Raw genomic sequence first — 17,129 nt, forward strand, 5'->3', positions numbered from 1 at the left:
GAAAAGAAAAACAAGCACCTGGGTCAAGAAGCTCCAGCCCCCTCCTGTGTGTGCCTCTCCTCTTTCCCAGTAGAGATCAGACCCACTCTCCCTCGTCCCTTGCTGATGAGCCCCCAGACTCCTCTTCCGGGCTCAGCCCCCCGGAGGCAGGCAGGAATCCCGGCTGCAGTGGCCTCCTCCTGCTCCGGCGCCCTCCCGCCCAACCTGCCCAGCTCACCTTTGGGCAACTTGGACGTGTTCTCCTGGATCCAGGAAAAGAGATGGGCAAAGTCACAGTCGCAGAGCCAGGGGTTCCCGTCCAGGCGCAGAGTGCGCAGCGCCGGCAGCGCGTCCAGAACCGCCACGTTGAGGCGGCACCGGCGCCCAGCTGGGTCAGGTTGTTGTAGCTGAGGTCCAGGAACGCGAGCTTGGCGGAGCCGCTGAACGTGCCCTCCTCCAGCGAGCGCAACGAGTTGTTCCTGAAGTCCTGGTAGACCAGGTCGCCGTAGAAGATGAAGAAGTCCTTGGGGATCTGCTGGATGCGGTTGCCGGCCACCAGCAGCTTGCTCACGTCAGGATACTATGTATCTAGCTGGCTGTGGGAGGACTAGGGAGCCAAGAAACCATGTTCAGAAATTTTTATTCCCTCCCTCTGCCACCAACCCCAAGCTTTGATGGGTAGGTGAGTGACCAGGGATGTCCAAAGGCTGAGAGGACCTCAGAAATTGTCAGAGAGTTCCCTCTTGGCTACCCCACACCCACTTTACAAACTTTCCCGTGGGGAGGTCTACACAGAGCCATCAGGAGATGGTCCTGCTATCAGCTATTTTGGTCCAAATACCCTGGAATTGACAAGCTCCCCCCGGACCAAAATAGCGCAGGGAACAGCTGTGGGGGCAACAGGCTCCCAGAGCCCCTGCCCAGGCCCCTGGCCCTGCTAGGGATTGGTAGAGCCTGAGATTCTGAAACCACAGAGCTAAGCCCCCAGTCTTTTTCCAAAGGTACAGGCTGTTGACGCCTCTGAGCCCTGGGATCAAACAATTGAGCCTCTGGGATGGAGCCAAGGGCTCCAAGAGAAGAGTGTTTGCAGGAGTCCAGAGGAGGAGGAGGCACCCTGGGAGCTTTGATGTGCTCAGGATCCATAAGCTCTTCCCCTGCTTATACCCAGGCTACCAAGCTGGACCTCCGGTGTCCCCTGTCTATGTTCCCACTCTTCCAGGGGTCCCAGCATGCCTTTATTGACCCCAGCCTGGAGGGTTCGGCTTCCATCTCTGGTCTCACTCTCTTGAAAAGGAGCGTTCGAGAGACTGGTCCAAATGCTCCTGAGCAGGTGTGAGATTCAGTGATTCCGTTTTCAAGAGTCACACACAGTGCAAATGGGTAGCAGAAGAGCCCCTCCCCACCCCCACTCTTCTTGCAGAAGCACCTTCAAATGATCTGTTGTACCTTTCCAACCTCAAGCTTGGTTCAGAATGCTCAGTCCAGTACTGAGGGGCCCATTCCTGGTCTGCCCCTCAGTACTGCACACACCCCTTCCCCACAAACCTGGACCCTGGTAGCATCATTGCTTCATGACGCCTGCATTTGGTTGCACTGCCATCTTGCACTGATGCTCCTATGCACCTGGGTCTCAGGGTGCACACAGGCCTCCCTGCCAAGTGGGCTGCTTGGCTGAAAGACTAGCCTATGAGCCCCGCCATGCTCCTTGAACTTCAGGTCTGATCCTGACCCCACCACAAGCCAGAGTCTTTCTGGGGGCTTCCCAGCCTGGGTCTGTTGGAGATGACCTCTTTGAAATTTCAGAAAGTCTGGTGAAAAATTGGTCTTTTACCTAGGAAGAGGTCATCCAGCGTCGACACTGTCATTCTTGGCAGCGAGCTCCGAGATAGCACTAGTTCTTCTGTGCTGGGCAGACTTTAACTGTCACTCATGAGTTTGATGAATGAAAACCATGAATTTCTACCTAATAAATGCAGAGCATTTTGTCAATGAGGGCCTAGCAGGTGTCGGGGGGGATGTCGAGGGGTAGCAAAATAGTAAAAGGGGGGTCCTGGTAATGAAAGGATTGTGCAATTCCACCCACTGCTTCAAGTCCCTCCTCTTGAAGTGAGGGAGAAAAGGCTTCCCTTCTCCCCTTGCAGTGATGTGAATTCCCCATGCGGGAAATTATTTGTATGGGACTGTGCTTCGTATAACATGGGAGAAACATCCTCTAAGAGTGGCTACGCCTCTTACAATGGCAGGGACGACTTGCTTTTGGCTTTGAGTGCCCCCCCCCATCCCTTGGATCCAAATCTACAATTTTTTTTCTTAATTTTAGCAGTAGGACCAGACATAGCTGGGGCTCAAGGGGAGCAGGAAGACCCCCAGAGTCTAGACTCCCATCCCTGGGGAAAAGGCAAACTTTGTCACCTCTGGTCCCCCTCCGGCCCCCCTCCCAAGAAACACAGAGCCATGACCTCAACACGGTCACACTATGAGTCAGTGATAAGAGCTGGAAATAGAACGCAGGCACTGAGAGTCCCCACCTGTGCCACGCACCCACTCACCCTGCACCCTCCCCAGGTGGGGGTGGGGGGGCTCTTAGGACTGGAGGACAGACACTGCAGGAGAAGCCACGGGAACCTCTCAGAGATTCCCCTTGCCAGCTTTGCTTCTGTTTTGTGCTCAGAGGCAACAAAACAGAGTTTGTTCTAACCCAGGCTCTGACACCTAGCTGTCCTGATGTTTTAAAAATCTGTTTTCATACCTTCCCAGCCCCCTCCCCAGAACCCTTGTGGCCCTGCCATGCTCTTTGAGCTTTAGGGCATCTCCTGTCTTGCCTTACTCCCCACCCTATCTGATTCCCCATGGGGTGGCACCCTGGCATGGTGGTCCCCAGGAAATCCCAGCCAGTGCACACACCCCTTCCCCACAAACCTGGACCCTGGTAGTAAAAACAGTCCAGCAATGACTTCTAAATTAGCCAAAGTCAGAGGCCCTGAGTTGTAACTGATGCCAGTGTGTTATGTGCAGGAGTCTGAATTGAGGTGCAAAGCCTGGGTTTGAATAAGAATGTGGCGTTTGGTGATGTCATTTGGGTTACTGGTGTGAATCACTTCTGATCAGTGCCTGACTGCCTGGGCAGGAGGCTCGAGGACATCCCTGGGGCCCTGGGAAAGGAGACACACTCTAGCCCTTTGCCTGGGGCAGCTGGACTCCATGGACTCTGCTCTGTGCTCCCTGGGACACAGCTGTGTTTCACGAAAAGGGCAAGCTGAAGCTCCCACCCACTGGTCCTTCCTTACCACTACCACCAGGGGGCACCACCTGCCCCTTGCTCTGGTCAGAGTTAATCCAGTCCCTGTAGCATGTGGCACCCACCTGATTTCCTCTATGCAACCAGGAAATTAATCTTCCACCAACTAAACCAGAGGCAGGGAGACGATAGCAGCCGTTGAGAACATGGATTTCAATGGATTCAGACAATGATACATCACCTTGAGCAAGTTACTTAACTTTCTAAGCCTCAGTTTTCTTAAGTAGGAAATGGAACAAATTGAGTGTCAACTTTACTGGGCTCTTATGAGAATAAAATGAGATGTCAATCAGATGTTTAACAGCAAGGTTGTCCCAGGTAGTCATATTGCAAATGGTGATCAAGTAATGGTTCATCTTGATAGGTATAGTAGATAAAGACTTTATGTCAATTGAAAAGTCTTGTCTCTGGAACTTGTTAGTGATGCCCTAAGATTCTCAGGTCAGTTTTAATGACTCTCTGCGCTGGACGATTCCCCACTCCAACTGCAGCCCACCTGAGACAGACACATACCTACTCCTGCGTGCATGGGAGCGGGTACATACATACCCCACTCCCTTGAGCCTGTCCAGTTCCGCGGACTCTGTGAGCACAGGTGCAGGTGAGTGGCCCCCCTCCCCCTTGCCCACTGGCTTTGGTCGAAGCATGTGCAGGTTAATGAGAATGAGGACATGGGGTCAGTCACTTGACCTGGCACAAGGAGACATCTGTTCTCTGCTCATGGGCTGGTCCTCCGGAGCTGGCCAGCCATCCAGCAAATGTATAGCCTTGGGAGTGCTGAAGGAGAATGAGGATACTGCCACCCTCTCTGTCCAGGAGAAACACAAGAGTCCAGGCACCATCGTCCCCCAGGCAGATGGCACGTCTCAGCGGGCCCTGGCATTATCCCCAGCTCTTTCATCTGACTTCTCTGCCTCTCCACTGTCACCCTTCAATCCAGTGTCATCTCTCCCAGGAACCCCTAACTGGCCATCTGCCTTCCACTCTTGTCCAGCTCCCCTCACACACCCAGTGCCCAAGAAGGCTGAGGTGACCCATTGAAAATATAGGACAGATCATGTCACCTCCCTTCTAAGACACCTCCAATGGTCTGTGTCACACAGACTTTTAAGATGCTCCTGGTGATCCGACCCCCAGATGTTCCTTGAGTGGGGGTGAGACCTGTGACTTTCTTTTAACCAATAGATTATGTCAAAGGTGATGGATGTCATTTTTGTGATAAGGTTACAAAAGATGGTGACTTCAACCCTGCTAGCAGGTTCTGTCACCTCCTTGGCTTGCACAGTTCATGAAGCACGCTGCCATGTTGGAGTGGCTGGCATGGCAAGAAGTACGGGTGGCGTCTGATCAATGGCCAACACGGAACTGAATCCTACCGATAACCACGGGAGCTTGAAGTGGAGTCTTCCCTGGCTGAACTTGGGATGTCTGCAGGCCAGCCAATGCTGGGACTGCACCCTGTGAAATACCCTTAAGTAAATGACCCAGAGAAGGACTGCCCAGATTCCTGACCACAGAGACTAATAGACTAAAAAAAAAAATGTGTTTTGTTTTAAGTTGTTAAATTAGGGATGTGGTGATTTGTTACACAGCAGTAGCTCACTAATACATCAAAGCATTTGGAATAAAATCCCACCAAACCCCACATGGTGTGGCCCTACATGCCTTTCCCACCCATCTTGGACCCTTTTCCCTGTGGTTCACCACCCCCCCCCAATCACTTTGGTCTTTCTGTACTCCTGATTCCCTGTGTTTGTCCCACTGCAGAATCTTTGTCCTTGCTGTGCCCTCTGTCTGGACTACCTTTCTGCATGTTTGGCACCATTTGGTCATTTGGGTTTTCTCAGCCCAAATGTCAGCCCCTCTGACTGGCTTTCCCTGACTTCTTATATTTCCTCGGGTCTTTATTTGTTTGTTTATTTGTTTTTCCGAAGTATTTTTACATCACCACCTGACTGACCTTGCTGACCTGGTTCTGAGCTTATTCAGCCTACCTTCCCCCAAGATCAATACTTGATCCTAGCTCCTAGAATCAATCCCCAAACTTAAAAGACACTGAAGAATATTCATTTTATTGGCTCATTGCCACCTGCAAATAATGCTTCCCCATTAGCTCCCAGGTGTGCAGCAGCCTCCGATAGGTGTCTCACCTGGAGATCCTCATTTACCTCTTCTGGTGAGACAAGGGCCTTCATCCCCCCAGAGGTGGCCTTGGCTCTAGTCCTGTAGAAAGCAAGAGGTTCATGCAGGGAGCACAGAGTGCTCCAGCTGGGCCCCTGCAGTTGCCTGGGAGCCGAGAGGTCCTCCAAACCCGTGTTTAGGTCCTCTTACTCCCCGGAAAGCAGACAGCACACACGAATGATTTTACCCATCCCCTGTCTCCCGTCAGACCCGAGCTTTCACACATACCCCCTCCTGGCTTCCCTCATACCACCTTCCAAGGTAGCTTCAGGAAATTTGGTCTCCTCCAAGGTGTCCTTCCAGAATTACCCTGAACAATTCCCTGGTCCCCTTTATTCTCCTTTCTGGAAAATAAGTGATATGCTAGGTATGGGATAGGCCAGCCCCAAGCTCAGGAGCCCTGGCTTAGGAAGGAGCCATGAGAAGAACAACCAGGGATTGCTTACTGGTCAGGGTGCACGAGTCGGTCTGTAAACTCACAGGCATGCTGTTTAACCAAGCGCACGGGAACTGGAGCAGGAAATGTGGGTAGAGCAGGAGCTCAGAGCATGGGTCCGACCATTCGACCTGCGCTCAGAGCCTAGTCCCGTCACTTCTGGACGGCTCCTCTTCTGCAGGCCAAACAATCTCTCTGGGCCTCTGTTGCTCCATCTGTCAAATGAGGACTCTTGTCTGCTTGGTAACTATTGTGGGGACTGAACAAGACAATAATGTACAAATCTGCATTTGGAACAACACTGGATAGTGCCCAGGAAATAGTAGCATCCTGAAAGTGGGAGCATTTTCCTCCACGTGGACACCTCTCGCAACAACATCCTTTACCTGCTGAATATTCCAAAGGAAGGCACTGGGCTGGGTCCCTGGGCACCAAGAGAGCATAGACAGGCTCTGTTCTCAAGTGACTCACAACTGCCTTGAAGAGCCAAGCTTGCACAGCAGGGGACAAACCATTCAAGGACTTGCTGTATATGGCAACTGCCAAACAAGTGCCGAGGGCTAATAAACGTCACAGGCATCTGCAGGAGTCGGCGAGCTGGGGTGGGGTGAACTGGGGAAAGGTACATCTCGACACCATTGACCATGTTTCCCCAAATCAGTATCAGAGCACATGGCCGAATGGCTTCATGCTTCTGTTGCCTGGAACACAGCGTTCCTTCTGCTGCTCCACCTGGCAGGCTCCTGCTCACCCTTGAAGACACCATACGTTCTTGCCTGTGGCCTTGACCTGCCCAGGTGCAGCGAATCCCTCCCCCTCTGTGTGTCTCCTTGCCCAGGCTCCTTCGACTGCCTCTGCCTGGGGGGGGGGGTGATGCTCAGAGACTGCATGTGGGTCTCCACCACTGGGTCATTACTGAGCTCCAGGGTGAGAAGACGAGGTCCTCAAGAACAGCAGGAAGAAGTCCTCCTGAGCAAAGATGGAGTCTTCTCTATCTTCACGTCTGGGAATGAGTGAGTGAGCGAGTACCCACGCATGTGAACACATGATACCGCCATCTGAAACGATCACTGACCAAGTGCTTGGAGGCTGGACTGAAGGGGTCCAGGTTCTGTAATTATGCTGCCGAACCACCCCATCACCCCACCCCTGGCCAAGCACTCCAGATCACTGGGTGGTCTCTCCTTCGTGGTCTCGCTGCCCGGTCATGGGGTGATGGGAGAATTCGATGGCAGCTGAGCAGAGGTAGGGCCTCCAGGTGGAGTTTGGCCGTTGGTTTTGGATTTCTCACATCTGATTGTTGAGCATATTTAAGTGTCCTCACCAGCCTCCTCGGCCCTCCCCACCCGGGTCACGGAACCGCACACACCCACGGGCACACCTCTCCCCTTCCAGGTGCGTCTTTCTGAGAGAGCAGAAAGAAAACCTGATCTGATCGAGGGTGGAATAGCATAAAGCCACCCGAATTCTTTCTAGTAAATGCGGAGGCACACAGGGGGCTATTTTTGTGTGGATTTGCATGTGATTTGCATACATTTACATGTGTTTCCAGAAGCCGGCACACTGAGTTCATGGAGCAGACAACTCCTGGGAGGAGCCCCGATATCTCTGCCAGCCAATGGCAGGAGCGGTGGCGGTTACTGTCCCCGCAGTCTGGACGTCTTTCTCTGTTTCTGATGTTTTTATTAGTGCCTCATGGTCATGCACAACGTTGGGGTTCATTCTGGCAACCACACATGCATGGGGGCTGATTTGCTTCACTTAAGTCCGCAGTGCTTCCTCTTTCCTCCCCCCTCACCGGTCCTTCTTGTCCTCTCTACTGATCTCCTCTCTATTTATTTATAGCTTTTTTAAAAAATTAGTGTTTTATAGCTGTAGGTAGTGGTGAAATTCACAGTGGGCTCTTCACACATGTACACAGTGTTCTTTGGTCATTTTCATTCCCCTGTTGCTCCCCTTCCTGTCCTTCCTCCCTCGTCCGCCAACCCCCTTTCTCTGTTCCATTGATCTCCTTCCAACCCTTCTAACCTGAAGTTATTCTAATTTGCTAAAAAATAATCATTTCAGTATTACTGAAGACCCCAAAGGCTGCAAAACCCTCAACATTTATGCAGTAATAAAAATAATTTAATAGTGTCTAAGACTTATTGATGACTGATGTGGCTGGCTGTGCCCTGTGAGCTTTATGCATAGCACCTTCATCTCGGTAATCCAAACGGTAGGTCCAGTTGTTAGCGCCATGTGACAGGTGAGGACACGGAGGTGCACACAGCTTGTCAGGGATTCCAATATGGGCCTCTGGCTCCATTCAAGAATGCGGTATTAGTCTGAGCACCTACTAGGAACCAGGTATTATCCTAGGACACACTACAATGAATGAAAAGGACAGAGAACGCTTGTCATGAAGCATTTATGGATGTCAGTCAGGGTGAGGCTGGCTGCTATAACAAAGAGACCCCCAGAGTTTATTGAATTAAAGGACGTGGAAGTGGATTTCCTTGGTGAGAGGAAATTCAAGGTATGTGTCCCAGCCTGGGCAGCCCTGGTCCCCCAGAGGACCCAGGTTCCCTCCACCTCATTGCTCTGCAAAGTAGTGGGGACACTGTCATCACCTGCATCCCAGGGGGCAGCAGGAAGCAAGAGGGAGGCAGCAGGGGCCACACCCGGCATGCTACAGCCCAGGCCTGGAGGCACCTCTGTTTCCTTTCTGTGCATACAAACCTAGGCCCGCGGCCACGTCCCATTTCAAGGGGGCCCAGGGAACCTGCCAGGAGGTTGGACTTGGGTGGCAGCCAGCACCTTGGCCAGGGTGGCAGCACAGGAAAGTGGGTGCTGTTTATTGGATGATGTTAGGGAGCAGAAAGTGCAGGGGAGAAAAACAACGGGGTCCAGCTGGGAGTGACGGGGTCGCATGTCTGCTCTGTGCCACCAGCTCTGAGGCACTGTCCCTAGCTGACCTCAATCACACCGGTGTGCACAGTGCCCATGCCAAAGGCTTAGGAGAGCCTGGGGCACTTCATGAACCAAATAAGGTCACCTTACATCCAGCCGAGCAGCAGGGGGCTCTGGCCAAGCAGGGCTGTGCTGGCCTTGACCTTCCTGGAGTCCCTCCTGCCTTCTATCGGAGTATTTTTATTTACTGGTTATTTTATTCTCATTAAAAAATATATTTTAAAGCTGCTAGGGCAGATCCTGCCATCTCTTTTCAATGAGAAAAGAACTTGAGACTTGGAAATATTCAGTTCGGTTAAAAAAAAATGTATATATACTCTATTAAGCTCTTCTGGGCCAGGGAATTGTGATAATGAAACAACTTAACTTAGATGGTTCTCTCAGACAAGTAGCTAGTGTGGTAGGCAGACACACACACACAAATAACTTGTGTAGCAATGAAAAAAAAAGTATATACAAAATCCAGTGGCGTAAAGAATGCATAATTCTATCTGGGTGAGATGGTCAGGAGAAGGTATCACAAAACAGGTGATGATTGACAGGGTTTTGAAGGATGCATAGGAGTTCAAGTAGATGGAGAATCTCTTCCTGATAGAGCAAATATATTCCAGAGATAGGGAATTGCATTCATAAAAGCATAGAGGCCTAACAGTATGAAATGAATTGGGCTATGAACATTTAAGAAAGACTCATTAACCTTTAAAATCAATACTAGGGTGAGGCACCGTGGTGCCCACCTTTAATCCCAGTGACTCAGGAGGCTGAGGCAGGAGGATTGCAAGTTCTAAGCCAGCCTCAGCAACCTAGTGAGACTCTGTCTCAAAAAATAAAAATGGCTGGGAATGTGATTCTGTGTTAAGTGTCCCTGCGTTCAGCCCTAAAAACAACAAAGAAACAAAGAAGAAGAGGAGAGAAGAAAAAAGAAATTTTGTTTCAGAAGGACTGGTAACATGAAGAGTTACATGATTCATTGAAAAATCAGCCATTTACAAAACCTTACAGGTGGCAGCCTGGCTGCGCAGCTCAAGGGCAGACCACCTGCCCAGCATGTGTAAGGCCCTGGGTTTGACTCCCAGCTCAGGAACGAACGAATGAATGAATGAATGAATGAATGAATGAATGAATGAATAAATACCTCTGGGCAAAACCTTACAGGTGGCACAGCCCCAATTTTGTTTTACAGATTGAAATTGAAGTAAAAACTTCTAAAACCTCACCTCTGCCCTCGGAGTGAGCGTGAGCAGGGTAGAGGGCTTCCATGTCCAGATGTGGCTTTGCTTCCTTCTCCAGCCACCTTCTCTCCCACTCTGGAACAGGCGAGTCCTACAGGCCTCTGCCTTGCTGGGTCTCCACATGGGACTCTCCCCTGCTCTAATCGTGTCTCACCTGTGGTCTCCGAGTGCCTGGTGCTCGCCGGGTGCACCCTGCCTCGCTGAGCTAGGGGTGTCTGCTGATGTGCTTGTCTCCAGCCCTGTGAGGGCCGGACGGTGACTTGCTCTCAGCCCCCATCCCCAGCACAGCTCCTGGCACAGCAGAGGTGCCCAGTGAAGAAGTCCTGTTGTCCTACTATCGTGGGTACCCCACTTACTAGCTGGTAATACGTGCAAAGAGTCTCTATGGTGTCAAGTTCAAAGAAACTTGTAACATCAAGTCATTAAATGATAAATTCTGTGCTTGCTGGTGCTTCTTGAATGACATTAAAGGAGATCTGAGCTGGGACAGGCAGAGCTGTCCCACAACCGAGGAGGAGAAGGCAAAGTGAACCGGAGACGTGCACTTGCCCTTAGCCCCCGGGTGAAGGGGCGCTTGTCACCTTCTAAGTCAGACACAAGCACACAGCGGCCAGGCCAAGGCGCCCAGACACACCCTCAGAGCGCCCGGGCTGTGCGGCGGCAATGCTCCCGCTCTGGGAAAGGGGCTCCTGGCCTTTCCCACATTCCTCCCCGGGGAAGCAGAGCAAAGTGGGGAGCTGAGTCCTCACAGGGCAGCCACCCCCGCGCTCCCCCTGGGGGCTGTGGTCCTCGGGCCGGCTCTGCAGAGGTGGCTCTACCCTAGGAGTCGGCCACCCAGGCCAGCCTGGCTCTGCCACTGCCTGGGCAGGCACACCTGTCCACTTCTGTTCTGGTTGTACGTTTGCCCTTCCCCCACGTGGGCTTTCTCACAACAAAGAGAGTCCAGTCCTCTGTCCTCTTATTTCTCAGTCGACTCGGGGCCAGGTAGGGATGAGGGATGCTATGTATCCCCCGAGGCTCGTGCCCCCCTCCGGGTCTCATCCACCTAGCCTACGTTTTCTTTTCTAAGCTACAGTGGTCACCCATGATTTAGCTTCCCATCGTTTTAGGGACTCAAATTCAACCATGGTCTGAAGGTGTTGCAAGGAAAATTCCAGAAATAAATAAGCCACAAGTTTTCATTGCGTGCCTTCCGGCTCCATCCTTCTCTGGATGTGAATCACTCCTCTGTCCAGCTCCTTCTTCATGCCGTTTGCCACACCCCCGTTGGTAACTCGTAGTCCTCGAAGTCATCTGGTCATTTGTCCCAGTTCCATGGCACTTGTTTCAATAACCTTGCAGAGTAGCTGTCACTGGGCCACGTCACCCACCTGGCCTCCTCCCACCCTGTAGGCATTGGGCCGTCTCACAAGGTCAGAGAAGGGGAGTACAGCACAAGAGGATCTTTTGAGAAAGAGAGAGGGCGAGAGAGAGAGAGAGAGAGAGAGAGAGAGAGAGAGAGAGAGAGAGCACATTCACGTAGCTTCCAGCAGAGCACACGACTATAACTATAACTATTTTCCCACTAGCCATTGTAGTTAGTAAATTTTTAGCTCCTCTTCCTTCCTCCTTGTACTGGTTAGTTGGCCCTTGCTTGCTTTCTGGCTGGATTGCAAATTGATTTTTCCTAAAGGTGTACGAGGCTAGACCAATTAGTCTGCCTGCTCAGAGCCTCGGTCCCCCCCCCCCGCCCCCATAGAATATCTCAATATTCTAACTTGATTTCAGTATTCTAAAATTCTTTTTAGATTGGCTGCAAGGATTAGGCTGGATAAACTGCAAAGCTTCTGGGAAGTTCTAAATTGCTTCACCATCCTGAGATCCCATCCCCATCCTCTGAGGACTAGACAAGGTTGTCCTTCACCCCAGGAGGCAAGGTCAGAAAAGCAGGACATGCCATCTTTTGCTGTCCTCCACCTGGGGTGGCCTGAGGAGAGCTCCATGGGGCTGGAAGGGGACACTTTATACTGGGACTTGTGTGTAGATCCCACCAAATCACTTACCTGGAAGATTATGAGCTTCCTTGATGAGCAACCAGGAGACTGGAAATGATGCGGTCACCTAGCGGGTTTTCTGCCATCTGTGCTGACCAAGTGCAAGGATATTTCATTCATCTGAACATCCAGCAACTGGGTTCCCTGATTATTTCTGAGATCTGAAGACTACATGCAGGCTGGTCCTCGGAGTGGAAATGAATTCATTTCCTCTGGCTGATGGAAATTAATGGAACCTGCTTTTCCATAAAGCACCAGTGCCTTTTGCTCTCAGCACTGCCAACATCCTGTTCCTAAGGCTTGGCAGTGACGAGTGATAGTTCTAGTCAGATTGTCACTTTGGGGGAAATCGTTGACACAAGTATCCATTTAGGTCGAGCCCTATCGTGTCTAGAAATGTGATGCCACCAGCAATGTGCTGATAAGTGTTCTCAGGCTCATGTGTGTGTGTGTGTGTGTGTGTGTGTGTGTGTGTGTGTGTAGATTTTGCAGACATATAACACAATTTCAAAATAATTATAAATTATACAATACTCTTTATTGGAATTTTTATATTGCCAATGGATTCTCAAAGAATGTTCTTGAATTTTTTGCAGAACTCATGTCTATGCTCTGCCTCGGGTTGATGTTTGACTATGTCTTGGCCCAGCGGGCTGCAAGGGGTCCTGATCACTATCTGACTCAGCCAGGAGGTGCTGCCTAGGTTGGCTTGTGAGTGTAATTCCATGAGTGTTGATGGATCTCCTCATCTGCATGAGCGAAGAAGCAAGAAAAATGTAGGTTGGGAGTTCATTACTAATGTAAGCAACTTTTCTGCTGAATCAGATGACAGTCTTTAAATGCTAAAATATTCCTTTAATTTTTTGGTGCAAATCATGGTGTATTTGCTACAATACAACCCACCTTTTCAGTTTAACCTGCATTATTAACATTGTCTCCATCACTTTCTCAAATCTATTCAATCTTTTAAGAGTATGTGTGTGTGGAGAGAGAGAGAGAGAGAGAGAGAGAGAGAGAGAGAGAGAGAGAGAGAGAAACAGAGAGAATGAGGAGATGGGGTGTGTATGCCCTGGTTTGAAGAGTTTTCCAGTATCTGTGTGTAAATATCCTCACCTTGGCTAATTTCAAGCTCCTAACATGGTGTCACTGAGCTGGAGTTAGGAAGTGATGTGCAATGGATCACTATTTTACATAATTTCTACCATACACAGACAACAAATCTAAACAACCTCGAGAGTGAAGACAATGCTAAGCTGGGCACAGTGATTCATGCCTGTAATCCCAGTGACTGGGGAGGCTGAGACAGGAGTATCACAGGTTCGAGGCCAGCTTTAGCAACTTAGCAAGACCCTAAGCAACTTACTGAGATCCTGCTTCTAAATAAAAAATTAAAAGGTCTGGGGATGTGGTTCGGTGGTAGAGCATTCCTGGGTTCCATTCCCAGTGCCCAGAAAGAAAGAGAGAGAAAAGAATATTAAAATTAGTAAAATAACCAAGAAACAATGAGCCTTGAGTTTTATTACCTTTTATTTTAAGCTATTTTAATGTCGACGACTTGGTATCTATAAGTCCATCCACAATGTTGTGTAACTATGGCCACAGACTTTTCATCACCCAGAATGGTCACCCCTGGTCATTAAGTGGTCATTTCCAGCCCCCTTTCCCCCTGGGGAACACTGATCTGCTTTCTATCTCTACAGATTTGCCTATTCTGGATAGTTCATATAAACAGAACCACATAATTTGTAGCCTTTCCTGTCTGGCTTCTTCTACTGAAAATGCTTTCAGAGTCCATCCCTCCACCAGCGTGGTCTAGCGCCTCACCTCCTTTTTCAAACTTTTTAAGAATTTTTTTTGGGGGCAGGTACCAGGGATTGAACTCAGGGGCACTCGACCACTGAGCCCCATCCCCAGCCTTATTTTGTATTTTATTTAAAGACAGGGTCTCACCAAGTTCCTTAGCACCTCGCTTTTGCTGAGGCTGGCTTTGAACTCTCAATCCTCCTTCCTCAGCCTCCCGAGTTGCTGGGATTACAGGCATGTGCCACCTTGCCCGGCTAAACTTTTTTTAAATTTTTAAAAAATATTTTTAGTTGTTTAGTTTTATTTATTTTTATGTGGTGCTGAGGACAGAACCCAATATCTCAAACATGCTGGGCAAGTGCTCTATACTGAGCCACAACCCAAGCACTTACCTCCTCTTATGGCTGAATATTATCCCACCTTTGCTCACTGGTAGCTGGGCATTTGGGCCATCTCCACCTTTTGGCTGTTACTCATAACTATTATGAACATTCATGATTGCCTGATTGCCCTTGTTTTAAACATACCTTAATCGTAAGTTACATGATTTAATTTTTTATAAGGACTATGCTTATCATCAGGTAAGTGGAATTCCTGACGTGTGCTGACGGGCTCCTAAGGGTGGGCAACTGTGGGCTCCGGCACCTGGCCGGCTGTCACCATCTATCCAGCTCTGAGCAGATGACTACGCCCTGAACTCAGCAGATCTGTCCTGGGGCTGGTGCAGCCTCTAACTCGTTTTGTCATTTTGAACAAATCACTAACCTCTCTTGTCTTTATCTCGTCTCTCAAATGAGGCTCTTGGGCTGGGTGACACCTAGGGATGCTTCCTGGGGAATCTTTACTAAGTGGCTGTACTGGGTCCAGGGATTAAACAAACCCATATAAATTTGCCACCTAGCAGTTCAAGGGGTTGAGCTTTGTCTCAGTCCATTTGGGGCTGCTGTAACAGAATATCTGAGGCTGGGTAATTTAAAAATCAGAGTTTATTTCATAGAGTTCTGGAGACTGGAGAGTCTAAAGGAAAGGGGCCAGCATCTGTGAGGGCCTTCTTGCCGTGACATCCCATGCTGGAAAATGGGAGGAGTGTGGGGGAGTGTGGGGGGTATAAGGGCCCAGCCCATCCTCTTATCAGGGTGATGTGGCATGAGTCCATTGTCAAGGGTGGCCCCCTTGTACCCTATCACCCCTCAAAGGTCCCATCTTGCAACACTGCTGCAAGGGGCCACCTTCAACCAGAGGAAACACCTCCACCTTTAGTTTAGGGTCCCCGATTCCATCCCCATGTGGGCACCTCGACTGACTCCCCAGCACCCCCACAGTTTTCCTGGTGGCCAGTTCTGCTCTGCCCTCCTCTGGCCCCTTTCCTTGGGTGACCACACTCCAGTTGGGCTCCTCTGGGCTCTCAGGTAGACCCTGTCCTGGGCGTGCCCGCAAGAGCCCAGTTTTAGCCAGAACCCCCCACCCTTGACATCTGACCAGGTTGACTGTCTCCCAAATTGCCCAGGTGGCATCTAGCTACCCTGGTCTGCCTTTGGCAGGAATCCTGCGAGGTCAGTTCAGCCAGAGTCCCCCCTGACCCCTGAGGTTTCCTTTCAGTCATCTCCTGTTGTGTTTGGATGAAGGCCATCTGCCTCCTCTCTGCAAAAGCCCTCAGGGTAGTCCCTGTGCCCGTTGCCAAGGGCCTGAGAAAAGCCTTCCTTACCACTTTTTATACGCGTGACTTTTTCTTACACAGACCACCCCCTCTCCTGGTGGTCACTTCAGACCCCAGCATGTGACCCAGGCTGCTCTAAGAATTGCAAGAAGCTGTTTCATGAGGCTCCGGACACTGAGAAGCATCCCTATCTTCCACTGGGATGCAGGGTGTGAGGGTAGCATGCTTGCAGCCTCCAAGGCCATTTTGTGACCATGGTGAGTATTTATTAAGCACCACCTGTGTGCATGGAGGGCCCTGAACCAGCGCAGAGCCCTGGAACAAACTGGTGAGAGGCAGAGTGAGAACCGGGAGGAACCATGACATGTGGTCTCTCGAGACTTCACCCCTCCCTCCACGAGCCAATCAAGTCCCGCTTTTGCTGAAACTCTGTGGAAGCCGGAGTCAGGCTTTGGGTCTGCACCTGGGAAAATAACCAGAGCAAGGACAGAGAAGCAGCAGCTTCACTGTGACTCCAGTCTCAGAGCTGCTGTGTCCTCGGCTGTCAAGCCAAGTGGCTTTATTAGAAGTGCTGGGGACATCTGAGGTGTGCGCTGCCCTGGCAGAGGGCTGAAAGGGTTGCCTTGGATACTGTAGGACCACAAAGGTATATTGGCCCTTTGCTCCTGGTTCCTGGCCCGGAGCTCTGCCAACCCCTGGAAGTGCCCAAGGGACAGGAGAGTCTTCTGTGATTCATAAAGAGCCCCTTAGATCAGCTCTGAGCTTGTACAATGCAAGGAGGTGGCCGAGGGTGGGTTCCCTAACAAGCAGAGAGAGGATGGGGACCCCCAGGGCTCCACTGGCCTCCAGAGGAGGGAGGGAGGCTGGGATTGGGTCTGTACACGTCTGGAATCATGAGATTCAGAGTTCCAGACCATGAGGGCAGACTAGCTGGGAGGGCCCTGAGGCCCTGCCCCTGTCCCCAGGACTCCCACCTGCCCTGTGCGTGGCTTCCATTGGGCTGCCCCGGGTTGCATCCTTCATAACAACCCTGTGAGATGTTCTCCTGACTTCCAGAGCCCTTCTATCGAATCTCCACCCTGAGGAGGGGCCATGGGAAACCAGCTGCATAACCCGGGGGTCAGAAGCAAGGGTGGTCAGAGACTCCGAGGGGCACCTGGAGTGGGGCAGTCTTCTGGGAGCCCTGTGGCACCCGCCTCCACCTCCAGGTAGGCAGTGTCACAGGGCAGCTGCATCATTGGATACCCCAAAACACACCAGAGATGCAAAGCGAGCTCATTACAGTCTTTCCCCTCCCTAACTTCTAATTCACAGCAAAATGGGACAAATAAAGAAGACATGAAATGAATAACTAGGAGCTTACCCTCTGCTCATGGTATCAGAAATGGAATTCAAAATGTCTCAGGAAGCAGGCCTCTGCTGCCTCTTCTCCAGATATCACCTCGTGACCAGGCCCAGAATTCCTGAAGTGGCTGATGCCTTGGTCCCAGGGAGTCAGGTAGACCTGGTCTCATTCCTAACTCCGTCACCTGCTAGTTGTGGAACTTGGGCAAACGAA

The 17,129-nt window shown here is 50.8% G+C and overlaps 1 pseudogene; it reads right to left on the minus strand.

The window, feature by feature from the left end:
- Positions 1-17,129, minus strand: part of LOC143637756 (leucine-rich repeat-containing protein 38 pseudogene) — a 64,277-nt pseudogene that overhangs the window by 25,943 nt on the left and 21,205 nt on the right.

Source organism: Callospermophilus lateralis, unplaced genomic scaffold (assembly GCF_048772815.1).
Source record: "Callospermophilus lateralis isolate mCalLat2 unplaced genomic scaffold, mCalLat2.hap1 Scaffold_122, whole genome shotgun sequence".
Classification (NCBI taxonomy): Eukaryota; Metazoa; Chordata; class Mammalia; order Rodentia; family Sciuridae; genus Callospermophilus; species Callospermophilus lateralis.